Source organism: Macrotis lagotis, chromosome 1, assembly GCF_037893015.1.
Source record: "Macrotis lagotis isolate mMagLag1 chromosome 1, bilby.v1.9.chrom.fasta, whole genome shotgun sequence".
Taxonomy (NCBI): Eukaryota; Metazoa; Chordata; class Mammalia; order Peramelemorphia; family Peramelidae; genus Macrotis; species Macrotis lagotis.
The window spans coordinates 382,306,362-382,320,256 of NC_133658.1; the positions used below are offsets into that span (position 1 = coordinate 382,306,362).

Sequence of the window (13,895 nt, forward strand, 5' to 3'; positions counted from 1 at the left end):
TCTAATTTGACATTCAAGATACATATCTCACCAAGAAAAAGAAAATATTCAAAGAACTTTTCAATAGTAGATCCCATGTAGGATCTTCAATGAAGGTTTGTCTCTTAGGGAGAGAAGAGGAAGTAAAAACCAGGAGGCAGGAGAGCAGGAAAGCCAACAGGAGTCTTTTAACCACAGTAAAAACCTGATCCTGACAGTTTCAAAACAGCAGAGGTCCCAGCAGATAGGTATCAAGATAGCAGGGAGGATCCCAACCTCAAAAAAAAAGTTTCAACCCTGGGAATACCAGGGCAATAGACAGGACTAGGTTAAGAAAAACACAGTGCTGAGTGAGAACCTGGACACGAAGGAGGAAACAAACCACTGCAAAGACAAGGCCCAGACTGCACAGGCAACATCTTGGCCAATGACAAGCCAGGGATCTGACCCCAGACCCAGCAAAAAAAAAAATTGGATCTATACTCCTGATACCCCAAGAGGAGCTAAAACAAAAAGATGAGTGAAAAAGCTAAAAGAGGTCTCACTACAGAAAACTATTTTACAGACAAAGATAATAACAATGCCATGTCTAAAGAAGAAATCGGTGAAAAAAACAGAGTCTATAAATTAGACTCAAATACAAAAGCTCATTGAAGAGCTTAAAAATAATTTAAAAACTAAAAGAGAGAGGAAGAAGAAAAATGGAAAAAAATAAATGAGAGTCATGCAAGAAAACTATGAAACAATAATAAGAGAATTCAATTCCCTTTAAAAGGGAAACAAAAGTTAATTAAAAATTAAACTCTAAAAATTAGAATTGAACAAACAGAAATCAATGAATCTAAGAGACTGCAGTATTCCATCGAACAAAACAAAAAGGCTGAAAAAATTGAAAAAAATGTACAGGACCTTATAAGGAAAGCAAATGACTTGGACAACAGATCCAGAAGAAACAATTTGCGTATCGCTGGAGTACTAGAAAGCTTAGATCAAAAAAGAACTTGGTTAGCATGATATCATGCAGGAATTTATCAGGGAAAACTGTCCAAATGTACTAGAACAAGCAAAAATATAGCCATTAAAAAATAAACAGAACCCCTCCAGAAAGAGGCCCCCAGAAAAAAAAAAAAACTCTAAGGGGTATTAAAACCAAATTCCTTCACTCTCAAATAAAGAAGAGAATATTGCAAGCAACAAAAAGAAAGCAATTCAAATACAAAAGAAACATAATCATACTTACAGGATCTATTAGCTTCAGCACTGAAGGACTGGAAGACCTGGAATACCATATATTGGAGGGCAAAGGATCTGGGATTACAACCCAGCATATACTTTAGGGGGGAAAAATGGATGTTCAACAAAATAGATGATTTTCAAAAATTTCCTGACACAAAGACCAGTGCTGAATAGACAATTCAATTGCCAAATACATGACTTGAGAGTTGCATTAAAAGGGAAATGGAAAGGGGAAGAAAAAAAATGAAACAAAACAAAACAAATGGAATACAATCCTAAAAGAGAAGATTTAACACTTCTGATTCTTGAGAACTTTACTTCTCTCAGGATAGTTAAATGGCCAAATATAATTGAAGAGATTGGACTTAACGGATGTATGTATAGTTGGGTCTTGTCTCTCCATTGAAGAGGTCCAAGGTGACATCACTATGTTTGGGACCAAAAAAACCCTGATGAAAAGAAGGGGGTGTTAACTTTAAATTTAAGTGTCTCATTATCCTTTAAATCATTTTAATTATGCTAGGCTGACAAAGCTTAGAACATCGTCTAAAGAGGGCATCATAAGCTGGGAGGTCCTGATTCAGTGTCTTCCATGAATTACAATCATCTTTAATGTTCTCAGGTGAGACCTTCAGAGTTTCCCAGCATTTGAGATATCTTTAAGATCCTTGTAGTAAATTAGATCAGCCTTTGACTTAATCCCTGCTTCACTTAACAAGGAGTTTAATAAGGGTTATGTAAGGGGCTTTGGACCATACTTTGGCTCATGAGAAAGACTGTGTGTCCTGGGGGGTACTTAAAGAGGGGATAGGGTAAAAAATGATTATAATTATAATTTGATGTGATTTGACACAATGCTGCTTATCAAGCAATCGAGCAATCACTCTGTGATGATACTCTGATAAAAATATGAGTTTATGAAGTAATCAAATAATCCAACTGTCTGATGATTCCTGATTAATAGTACTAGAGCAATAAGTAATACCAGATGAAGAAGCAGAAAGATTTATTATTTTAAAGAGACAGAAGGGAGAGTATGAACTATGAGTAAATTCTATAAAATAGATTTGGCCTAGAAAGGGAATAAGATACATTCCCAGTTGGTTTTAAAATCTATCCTAATTTACAGGGAAGGGAGGAAAGAGGAAAGGGAAAGATAGGGAGAAGAAGGAACTGATAAAAGGGAAGGGGAAAGTATAAATGAAAATAAACTGAAAGAAAAATTGGAAAAGAAAAGTCAAAGAGGAAAAGGAGAAAAGTTTTGGTAAGGAAGAAAAAGAGGACAGAAAAGAGAAAATATAAATGGAGAAAAAAATGGAAGAAAATACAGAATTAGTAATCTTGACTAAATGTGAATGAGATGAACAGTTCAATAAAATGGAAGCAGATAACAGAATGGATTAAAAACCAGAATACTACAATATATTTTTTAAAAGAAACACATCTGACATAGAGAAAAATCACACAGGATAAAGGTAAAAAGTTGGAGCAAAATATATTATACCTCAGTAGAAGTAAAAAAAAAACAGTATTAGTGATCCTGATTTCAGTTAAAATAAAAAATCCAACCTCATTAAAAGGGATAAGGAAGGAAATGCCATCTTCATAAAAGTCACCATTGGCAATGAAACTATATCCTTAATAAACATGTATGCACTTAGTGGTATATATTTTACTAGTGGAATAGCATCCAAATTCTTAGAAGTAAAGCTGAGTGAATTACAAGGAGACATAGACAGAAAAACTTCATTAATGATGGACTTTAATTTCTCTCAGAACTAGATAATTCTAACCACAAAATGAACAAGAAGGGAGTTAAGAAGATGAATGAAATCTTAGAAAACTTAGATATGTTAGACCTCTGGAGAAAACTTAATGGTGATAGAAAAGAACATACCATTTTCTTGACAGTACATAGCACCTATACCAAAATTGACCATATACTATGGAAAAAACAAAAAAAATTCTAATAATCAAAGTCAAAAAGGAAGGAAAAATAAATATACACTTCTCAGAATATGAAGCAATAAAAATTACATGTAATAAAGGGTCATATAAAGATAAATCAAAAACTAATTGGAAGTTAAATAACTTCATCTTAAATAATAGGTGGATCAAATAATAAATGATAGAAATAATAATCATATCCAAGAAAATGATATTAATGAAACATCATACAAAAATTTATGTGATGCAACCAAGGCAGTTTTGTTGAGAAACTTTTTTTTTCTCTAAATGCCTATATGAGTAACGGAGAAAGAGGAGGTCAATGAATAGGGCATAAAATTTAAAAAAATGTAGAAAATTAAAAAAATTAAAAATCACAAATTAAATACCACATTAGAAATTCTGAAAATCAAGGGAGAAAGTAATAACATTGGGAGTAAGAAAATCATTGATCTCATAAATACAACGAAGAGTTGGTTTTATGAAAAGGACAATAAAATAGAAAAACCTTTGGTTAACATGATTTTTATAAAAGAAAGAAGATACCAGTATCAAAAAAAGGGAGTGGTAAATAAGCTATAAATGAGGAGAAATAATTCAGAGCTACTTTCTCAAACTGTATGCCAATAAATTGGATAACCTGAGTGAAATGTATGATTATTTACAAAAATACAAACTGGCCAGATTAACAGAAGAGAAAAAAGAAATCAAAGAAATTATCAGTAAAATCAATAAGAAAAAAATCTCCAGGTCCAGATGGATTTACAAGTGAATTCTATAAAACATTTAAGGAATAATTAATTCTTATTCTACATAAATTTTTTAAAATGAAAGGAGTTCTTCCAAACTGCTTTAATGACACCATCATGGTGCTTATACCTAAACCAGGAAGAAACAAAACAGACAAAGAAAATCATAGACTAATCTCCCTAGTGAATATTGATGCAAACATATTTTTATTTTGCAAGGCAATGGGGTTATACAGCTAGATTATTATTAAATGTCTGAGTCTGGATTTGAACTCAGGTCCTCCTGTTTCCAGGTCCCATGCTCTAACCATTGACTAAACTACTTGACCTTTGCACCACAAAACTGATGCAAAAATCTCAAATAAAATTTTAGCAATGAGAGCAAATTATTAGTAGGATAATACACAATGATCCAAGAGGATTTATACCAGGTAGGCAGGGATGGTTCAATATTAGGAAAACATTCAACATAAATGAATATATCAATAGCAAAACCAAGAGAAATCCTATGATTATCTCAATATATATGCTGAAAAAGCCTTTGATAAATATAAGAAATCCATTCCTATTAAGGACACAAGAAAATTTAAGAATGGATGGAGTTTACATTAAAATCATAAATAATATCTAAAACTGTGGCAGCTAGTTGGCACAGCGAATAGAGCATGGGCCCTGGAGTCAGGAGGACCCGAGTTCAAATCCAGTCTCAAAAACTTAATAATTACCTAGTTGTGTGATCTTGGGCAAATCACTTAACCCCATTGCCTTACAAAACAAAGAAAAAATAACAGAATCTAAAACAATCAACAAAAATTATATGTAATGAGAATCAACTTGGAGCATTTCCAATAAAATCAGGGATGAAACAGGAATGCTCATTACCTCCATTACTATTCAATATAGTATTAGGAATACTCGTTGTAGCAATAAAAGAAGAAAAAGAAATTGAAGGAATCAGAATTGGTAATGAGGAAACAAAGCTTTCACTCTTTGCAGATGATATGTTATCCCAGGACTTAGAGTCCTGAGAAAATTATCTACAAAACTCCTTGAGACAATTAACAAATTCAGCAATGTAGCAGGATATAAAATAAACCCACATAAGCCATCAGCATTTCTATATATGACCAACAAAGCCCAAATGCAAGAGATAAAAGGTGATTGGGAATCTACCTATGAAGACAAACCCCAAAATGGTAGGAACACAATTATAAAGCACTTCTCACCCAAATAAAGTCAGGCCTAAATAATTGGAAAAATGTCAATTGTTCTTAGTTAAGTAATGCTAATATAATAAAAATGACAATTCTACCCAAATTAAATTGCTTATACAGTGTCATGCCAATCAAACTCCCAGATAACTATTTTACTGAACTAGAAAAAATAGTAACAAAATTCATCTAAAGCAAAAAAAGGTTAAGAATAGCAACAGAGCTGATGAAAACAATTGTGAAAGAAGGTGGCCTCGCTCTATCAGATCTAAAATTATACTATAAAGTGGCAGTCATCAAAATAGGCTGATACTGGTGAAGAAATAGAGTGGATCAGTGAATTAGGATAGGTTCAAAAAGAAACCATAGCAAATAACTACAGCACTCTATTGTTTGACAAACCCAAAGGCATCAGTTTTGGGGATTACAACTCAAAATTTGAAAAAAATTGTTGGGAAAACCGGCAAAAATATGGCAAAAACTAGGCATAGACTCATATCTCACATCCTATACCAAAATAAGGTCAAAATTGCGTACAGGATTAGACAAAAGGGTGATGAATTAATAGACCAAGAATTACTCTCTCTATCAGATCTACGGGAAGAGTATAAATTTATGAACAACCAATAAGTAGAATACATTATAAACTACAAAATGATTGATTTTTTTTGCAAGGCAATGGGGTTAAGTGTCTTATGCAAGGCCACACAGTTAGGTAATTATTAAGTGTCTGAAGCCAGATTTGAACTCAGGTATTCCTGACTCCAGGGCTGGTGTGGTGCTCTATCCACTGCACCACCTAGCTGTCCCCCCAAAATTATTGATTTTGAAAACATTAAATGAAAATAATTTTGCACTAATAAAATCAATGCTGCCAAAATTAGAGGGAAAGCAGAAATTTGAGGTATAATCTTCATAACTAGGAGTTCTAATAAAGATCTCATTTCTAAAATATATAGAGAATTTTATCAAATTTATAAGGTTACAAGTCAATCCCCAATTGATCAAAGATATGAATAGACAGTTTTCAAATGAATACAATAAAACTGTATATAATCAGATGAAAAAATACTTCAAATCATGATTGATTAGAGAAATGCAAATTTAATCCACAGTGAAGGATCATCTCACACCTATCAGATTGACCAAGATGAGAAAAAGAAATAATGATCAATGCTAGAGAGGTTGTGGGAGAATTGGGACATTAATGCACTGTTGGTGAAGTTCTAAATTTATCCAGCCATTCTGGAGAGAAATATGGAATTATACACAAATAGCAATAAAAATGTCCATTCCACTTTGGAAATGACTCATCATTAGACACATTTATCAAAAATATGTGTATACAATACTAACCTGATTGTTCACCACTGAGTGGAGGGTGGATGTATGTATGAATGGTGGAAGTAAATTTTGTAACTTAAAAAATATACATGGACATATGGCTGAAAAACTAAAAGCAAACAAATAAATAAATAGATAAATAGATAAACAAATAAATAAATAGATAGATAACCTTTATAGCAATGGCCAAGAAATGAAAACATTTATCATTGGAATAGGTTAGGTATACAAGATACAGAAGTAAATAACTATAATTATCTACTGTTTGATAAACCCAGTGATAATTCCTTGGATAAAAATTTTCTATTTGACAAAAACTGCTGGGAAAACTGGAAAATTGTATGATGAAAACTGGGACAGACTAATATTTTAAACCTTTATGAAGATACAATTGGAAAGGGTATATAATTTAGACATAAAGAGTAATATCAGAAACCAATTAGGAGAAATAATTTACTGGTCATATTTAAGAGAGACAAGAAGAATTTATGGACAATCAAAAGACAGGGAAAATGATGAAATGCAAAATGAATAATTTTCATTGTCAAATTAAAAAAGTATTTACACAGATATAACCAATAAACCAATATTAAGAAGAATGAAGAAAGTTGAGTAATATTTTTCAGTCAGTTCTAATAAAGTTCTAATTTCTAAAACATATAGAAAATTGAGCAATATTCATAAGAATGCCAGTCATTCCTCAATTGTTAAAAGAACAATGAACATGAACAGATTCTTGATAATTGCTGGAGAGGATAGGGGAAAATTGGGACACTAATGCACTGTTGGTAGATTTGTCAACTGATGAAGTCATTCTGGAGAGCAATTTGGAAGTATTCCCAAAGGGTAATACAATTGTGCATGCTCTTTGATCCAATAATACTGCTTCTAGGTCTATATTACAAGAGATCATAAAAAACAGGAAAAGTCACATATGTTCAAAAATATTTGTAGCAGCTATTTTTGTGGAGTCAAGAACTTCAAGAATTGAAAATTAAGGGGATATTCATCATTTGGGGTTTGACTGAATAAATTGTTATATGAATGTGATTGAATACTCTGTTTCTATAATAAATGATTAACAGTTTGATTTCAGATTAACCTGAAGAGTTATATGAATTGATATTGAGTGAAGTAAACAGAACTAGGAGAACATTGTACACAGTAAGAAGAACACTATGATGTTCAATTATGAGAGTCTTAGCTTTTCTCAGCATGATCAAATGATCAAACACAATTCTAAGCCTCTGAAGAAAAAATCCATCCACATCCAGAGGGGGAAAAAGAACAATTATAGATTCTGAATACAGATCAGAGCATACTGTTTGCACTTTTTCTTTGTTTTGTTTTTCTGACTTTCTTACTCTTGTATTTCCTTTCACAACATGACTATTAAGGAAATGTGCTAAACATTAGTTTTCTTGAATAACTTGTATCAGATTGCTTACTGTCTTGGAGAAGGGGGAGTTAAAGTTGGGATGGAGTAAATTTTACACATTTTTCACCTCTTAAATAAATGAGTGAATTAAATGAATAAATCAATAAATAAATGTAGAAATATTAATGCATACATAATTTAGGCCAATAATATTTGCCCAATGAGATATACTATGTTTATTTTGTACAGTAGCATTACAGAAATGCTTTAGGTTACATTATCTCAATGTACATCTAGGGAAATGGAATGGATTTATTGCAGATTTTTAAACTACAATTCTGATGCTCGGTGACAAGTTTGATTCCTAATAAGTTTCCTCTTGCCTTACTGGGCAGAAAAAAGAAACCTCAATCCAATAAATAAACAAAATCTGTGAGATCATTCTTCCACACAGATTTAAGACAGATACAAAGACATCATTGAAAACTAAGCACAAATCTGAAGTCATTTTGCAAAAGAATTGTTTTTTTAAATGCACTATTAAGTTAAAATAATCTAATGTTAAGAATTAATTTTAATTTTTAGGAATGTTACAAAGCTCAATTATTTCTCTAGTTTTTTAGAAAAAGTAATTTTTTGATGTGACAATCAAGATACTGTCTGGATTTCTATCTCTGCCACTCTAAGCAAAACTTGTCCTGAATAATTATTGCTAGTGTTCTAATAGTTATAGTGAGAAGATGCTGTATTTACCCTGTAAATGATTATATCTTGGGATAACTGTTAATTTTAACAATTTTGGGAAACAGTTTTTCAGAATATTAAGGTCTCTCATCATGGCATAAAGATGCCTAGATCCTCAAAAGATATGGGACCTTAAAAGATATGGAGCTTCTATTTGGAACTACGCCCAAAGGGCAACAAAAATGTGCATACCCTTTGTCCCAGCAATACCACTACTGGGTCTATACCCTAAAGAGATGATGAAAAGGGGTAAAAACATCACTTGTACAAAAATATTTATAGCAGCCCTGTTTGTGGTGGCAAAGAATTGGAAATCAAGTAAATGTCTTTCAATTGGGGAATGGCTTAGCAAACTGTGGTATATGTATGTCATGGAACACTATTGTTCTATCAGAAATCGGGAGGGGTGGGATTTCAGGGAAGCCTGGAGGGATTTGCATGAACTGATGCTGAATGATATGAGAAGACCTAGAAAAACACTGTACACCCTAACAGCAACATGGGAGTGATGATCAACCTTGAAGGACTTTCTCATTCCATCAGTGCAACAATCGGGAACAATTTTGGGCTGTCTGCAAAGAAGAGTGCCATCTGTATCCAGATAAGGAGCTGTGGAGTTTGAAAAAAGTGCAAGGTCTATTCCCTTTAATTTAGAAAAAATCAGATATCTTATTGTCTGATCTTCTTACCTCTTAGACTTCTTGTCTCTTCTTTAAGGATATGATTTCACTCTCATCACACCCAATTTGTATCAAGGTACAACATGGAAACAAACTAAAGACTGACAGATTGCTTTCTGTGGGGAGTGGGGGTGGGGAGGGAAGTAAGATGGGGAAAAATTGTAAAACTCAAATAATATCTTTAATAAAAATAAATTTAAAAAAATAAAAAGATATGGAGCTTCCTAACAACCTGGAAAGGCTTAAACTTTGATTATAGTTACAAATTTGTCCTAGTGCCATCTGAAGACAAATTAAGTTTGAAGAGTTTCCCCTCCAGAGGGTTGATCAACAGGTTTTTTTTTTTCCCAGTGGATTACCGAATAGTTTTATTCTGCACATAGAAGCCACTAAAGAATCTGGCCCGTGGGCTTGTTGGGGGGGCTGCATCACAAGTATTTGACTCTGCACATCAACACTGGGGGTGGGGGTGAGAACATATCATTCTACCCAGTCACAAGATGAGGTATTCCAAAAAAACGACCAAATGATCGGGTACCAGAAGAAGCAGTGAGAACACAGAAAGGTGGAAGAGAGGGGGGTGTAGTTATGTAGCAGAGCCCCCATCCCCAAAACAAAACTGGTCTACTACTTGTTGCTGCCCACTCTTTGGAGGACTTCTACTGAGGTGACTGTTGCCTACTGTCATGGAGCTTACTTGGCCCGAGGGTTTCTGAAGTTCCTTCCAGTGAATTTAGCCTTGCTGCCCAGTTCTTCCTCAATTCTGAGAATTTGGTTATACTTGGCCAAATGCTCAGATCGGCAGGGGGCCCCAGTCTTGATCTGCCCAGTGCAGAGACCCACCACCAGGTCTGCAATGAAGGTATCTTCAGTCTCTCCAGAACGATGGGAAACCATTACTCCCCACCCACTGGACTGGGCCAGCTTGCATGCCTGGAGAGATTTGGTCACAGAGTCAATCTGGTTCACTTTGAGCAGGAGGTAATTGCAAGCTTTCTCATTCATAGCCTTTTCAATGCAATTGGGTTTGGTCATGGTGAGTTCATCCCCTACAACCTGCATGCCTACAGTTTCAGTAAAGCTCTTCCAAGCTTCCCAGTCATCCTGGTCAAAGGGATCTTCAATAGACACCACTGGATAGTCCCGGATGAAGCTCTTGCAAAGGTCCCCAAGCTTGGCAGGTGAGATGTATCTGCTGGGATCATCAGGAGACTTGAAGTCCAAGTCATATTTCCCAGACCAGAAGAATTCAGAGGCAGCAACATCAATGCCAATTACAACCTTGTCAGTATAGCCAGCCTTGCCAATCGCTTTCTTCAGCAGCTCCAGAGCTTCTTTATTCTCCAGGATGTGAGGAGCAAAGACACCTTCATCTCCTACATTGGTAGCATCCATATTTCTTCTTAATCACATTCTTCAGGTTGTGGTAGACCTCAGCTCCAATGCACATGGCCTCCTTGAAGTTTGATGCTCCAACAGCTAGGATCATGAACTCTTGCATTGCTAGCTTGTTACCAGCATGGGAGTCACCATTGATCACATTGAAGGCTGGAACTGGCAGGATGACTTCTTCATTGCCTGCAAGATCAGCAATATGGTGGAACAAGGAGACACCTTTCTCTGCAGCCCCAGCCTTACAAACAGCCAGAGACACTCCCAATATGGCATTTGCTCCAAATTTAGATTTATTCTCAGAACCATCCATCTCTATCATCAATTTGTCAATCTTCTCCACAACACTCAGTTTCTTGCTAATCAGGGTTGGGGCAATAGTTTTATTGATGTGCTCAACCGCTTTTGAGACACTTTTCCCCATATAGTGGGTCTTATCATTGTCTCGGAGCTCCAGGGCTTCATGGATGCCAGTAGAAGCCCCACTGGGCACAGCAGCTCTGAAGAGACCTTTTGAAATGTAGAGATCAACTTCAACGATAGAGTTTCCACTAGAGTGGAAGATCTCTCTTGCAATAATCTTCAAAATCGACATGTTGAATTTCTGGACGGGGATGGCTCTGTGGAATTCAGAGGAAAGAACTTTTTTTTCTTATTAATCACCACTTTACTGAAGTTATAAATGTTTTTTTCTTTTGTATTGGTGGAGGGCATGCTCACATTAGGAAACAGAAGATTCTTCAAATATTGAACCACCCTTGAACCTCAGGAAAAGCATAGATGTTTTTATTCTATTGAAATCAGTTCCAATTTGAAGGTTTAGTTCTCTTTAGGGAAGAGAAAAATCTCACAATGTATGACGCTGATGACATTTCATAGAATCTGATATATTTCTTTTATAAGGTTGCTACATTCCTAGTAGAAAGTGCATACTTGTTTGCATGTGGTCTCCCTTATTAGATTGTGAGTTTTTTAGGGTTTTAAGAACAAATATGCATACATTAAGAATTCCCTCTGAGTGTAAACAATAGTGATTTTTTTTCTCTTACATTTTATAATTGATTCGTATTGAGAGATTCATTATGTTTCATATTTATTTTACTTTAGCAGAAATATACTTGCTAAATTATAGATTGCATTCCATGAGGTATATAATGTGAAAAGGCATGTATTGACCATTATTAAAAATGCTTGTTTTTAATTAAAGAGCAAATAATTAAAACAATAATATGTAGTTGATAAGTCATGAACTGCTTGGACTCAAAATGATACAATTCTAAACTTAGCAAGTAAGTAAAATGTGCATTTACTAAAATATTAGTCTTAAATATTTAATGAAATTTTCTTATCATACAATGCCAAGAGTTAAGGCTCAAAGCTTTTGTGCTCTAATTTTTATCATGTACAAACCTGATAAGAATTAAAAAGTAAACTATTTCTATTCTTTATAATATTCAACCTCAGAATTTAAATAAGGATTTTTCTGTTTTTAAATATCTTTATCCTGAGAGAATGAATGGAGTCTATCCTTTTTTAATGTTCAGGTAAGGTCATTTCTTGCTTCACAGTTACCTCAAATGGAGGGAGGGAATGTGAAACAGCATGAAATAGAAGAGCCTCCTTGAAAGAAATTAAGTAAAATAATTTTGTGAACATATGGCCTAGAAATTAAATTGATTCAGTTAAATGTGTTTTGCTAAATAGATCATGTAATTTCCTGTGAACTGGTCAGGTGATTAGATTATAAGGAATCATAATGGACATAAAATTCCTCTGTTCAGTAAAAGAGTAGATAGGTATCTGTTTGTATGTCTGTGTGTGTGTTTGTGTGAGGTTGTGTACACATTTAGAGAACATAAGAAAGTTAAGATTAAATAAAAGCTTTTGTTATTATATTACAAATTTTGCCCCTATTCTTCCAAGAAATGTTGATAAGGATAAGATTCTCTCAAAGAGATGTGATACAGATCTCAATCAACCAAAAAGTACTCATCAAGGAACTGTGTTTAGGGCTGGGGAAGCAGCTACAAAGAACAAAGCAATCTCTAGAAAAGAGCAGTATATACTCTAATGGAGAGTTGATAGAATACTGGCTTGCTGAATCAGAAAAAATAGGTATAAAACTTTATTAAGAAAATAACTGTGACTTTAAGAAAACCATGGAGCCTGAACTTCTACAGTTATAAAATAAGATCAGCTTTCACCATATTAGTTCCTTTGTTTATTGAGAATTTTGCTCAGAAATTTGTAAAGTATTTATATATTCATGTTTTCTCTCCCATGTTTTGTTTGTTCTTATGGTGTTGTTTTGTTTTGTTTTAAGTGTTAGTTTACCCATCTTACCCAGACTACTTCTGGGGTGGCCAGCTCTGACTACTGTTTTTCAGGGAAATTTTGATATACTCAGTTTTGAAATAGGTAGTTTTGATCCTCGGGCAGCTTGGTGCTTGTACTCTCCCAAGGGTTTATCATAACAAATCAGAAATTTTAAAAGATAAGTAATAAGCAACTGGAATATCCTACTGTAATTCAGAACTCCTGGATCTTACCTAACCATTTTTTTTATTCTTTTGGAATCTGTTTTCTTTTAAATTTATGGTATGTGTCAATTTTCTTTTATCACAACTTTTAAAATAGAGAAATAACTATGTCTCATTTCCACTCAAAAAAAATTGCCTTCTTGATGATCATAATTAGATCTAGTAAAGATGTTAGGTTGTTTAGTCATGTAAAGTAGTATTATAAAAATAAAGAATATAAATTTTTAGCTCTTGTAAAACTTGTGGACCATTTCTGAATTCTTTATTTTTTTCCAAGTAGACTGTAATAAATATGGACAAGTTTCACTTCTTTCTACGTTACTATTAATTTTTATCTAAATGTTTTAAAATTTAATTAAGTTTTATCCAAATGGTTTTCTCCAGGTCTAGACACAAGTATGCAAGGAGGTTTCAATATTAAAAAAATCAACCTAATTGATTATATTAGACACCAAAGCATACTAAACCACATGATCATCTCAATAGATGGAGAAAAAACCCTTGACAAAGCATGGCACTATTTTATGCTAAAAATTCAAACAGAATTTCTTGAATGTAAGAAAAAAATTGGTTTATTGAGATCTGTATCACATCTCTTTGAGAGAATCTTAACCTTATCAAGATTTTCTGGAATGAATCTATTTTAATATTAAAAAAACTATTGAAAAGCAAATGCAAGTAACCTACAAAATGAT

At 33.7% G+C, this 13,895-nt stretch overlaps 1 pseudogene; it reads right to left on the reverse strand.

The window, feature by feature from the left end:
- Window positions 1-9,961: 9,961 nt before the first annotated feature.
- On the reverse strand, window positions 9,962-11,255 carry LOC141501544 (alpha-enolase pseudogene; annotated as a pseudogene).
- Window positions 11,256-13,895: the final 2,640 nt, after the last annotated feature.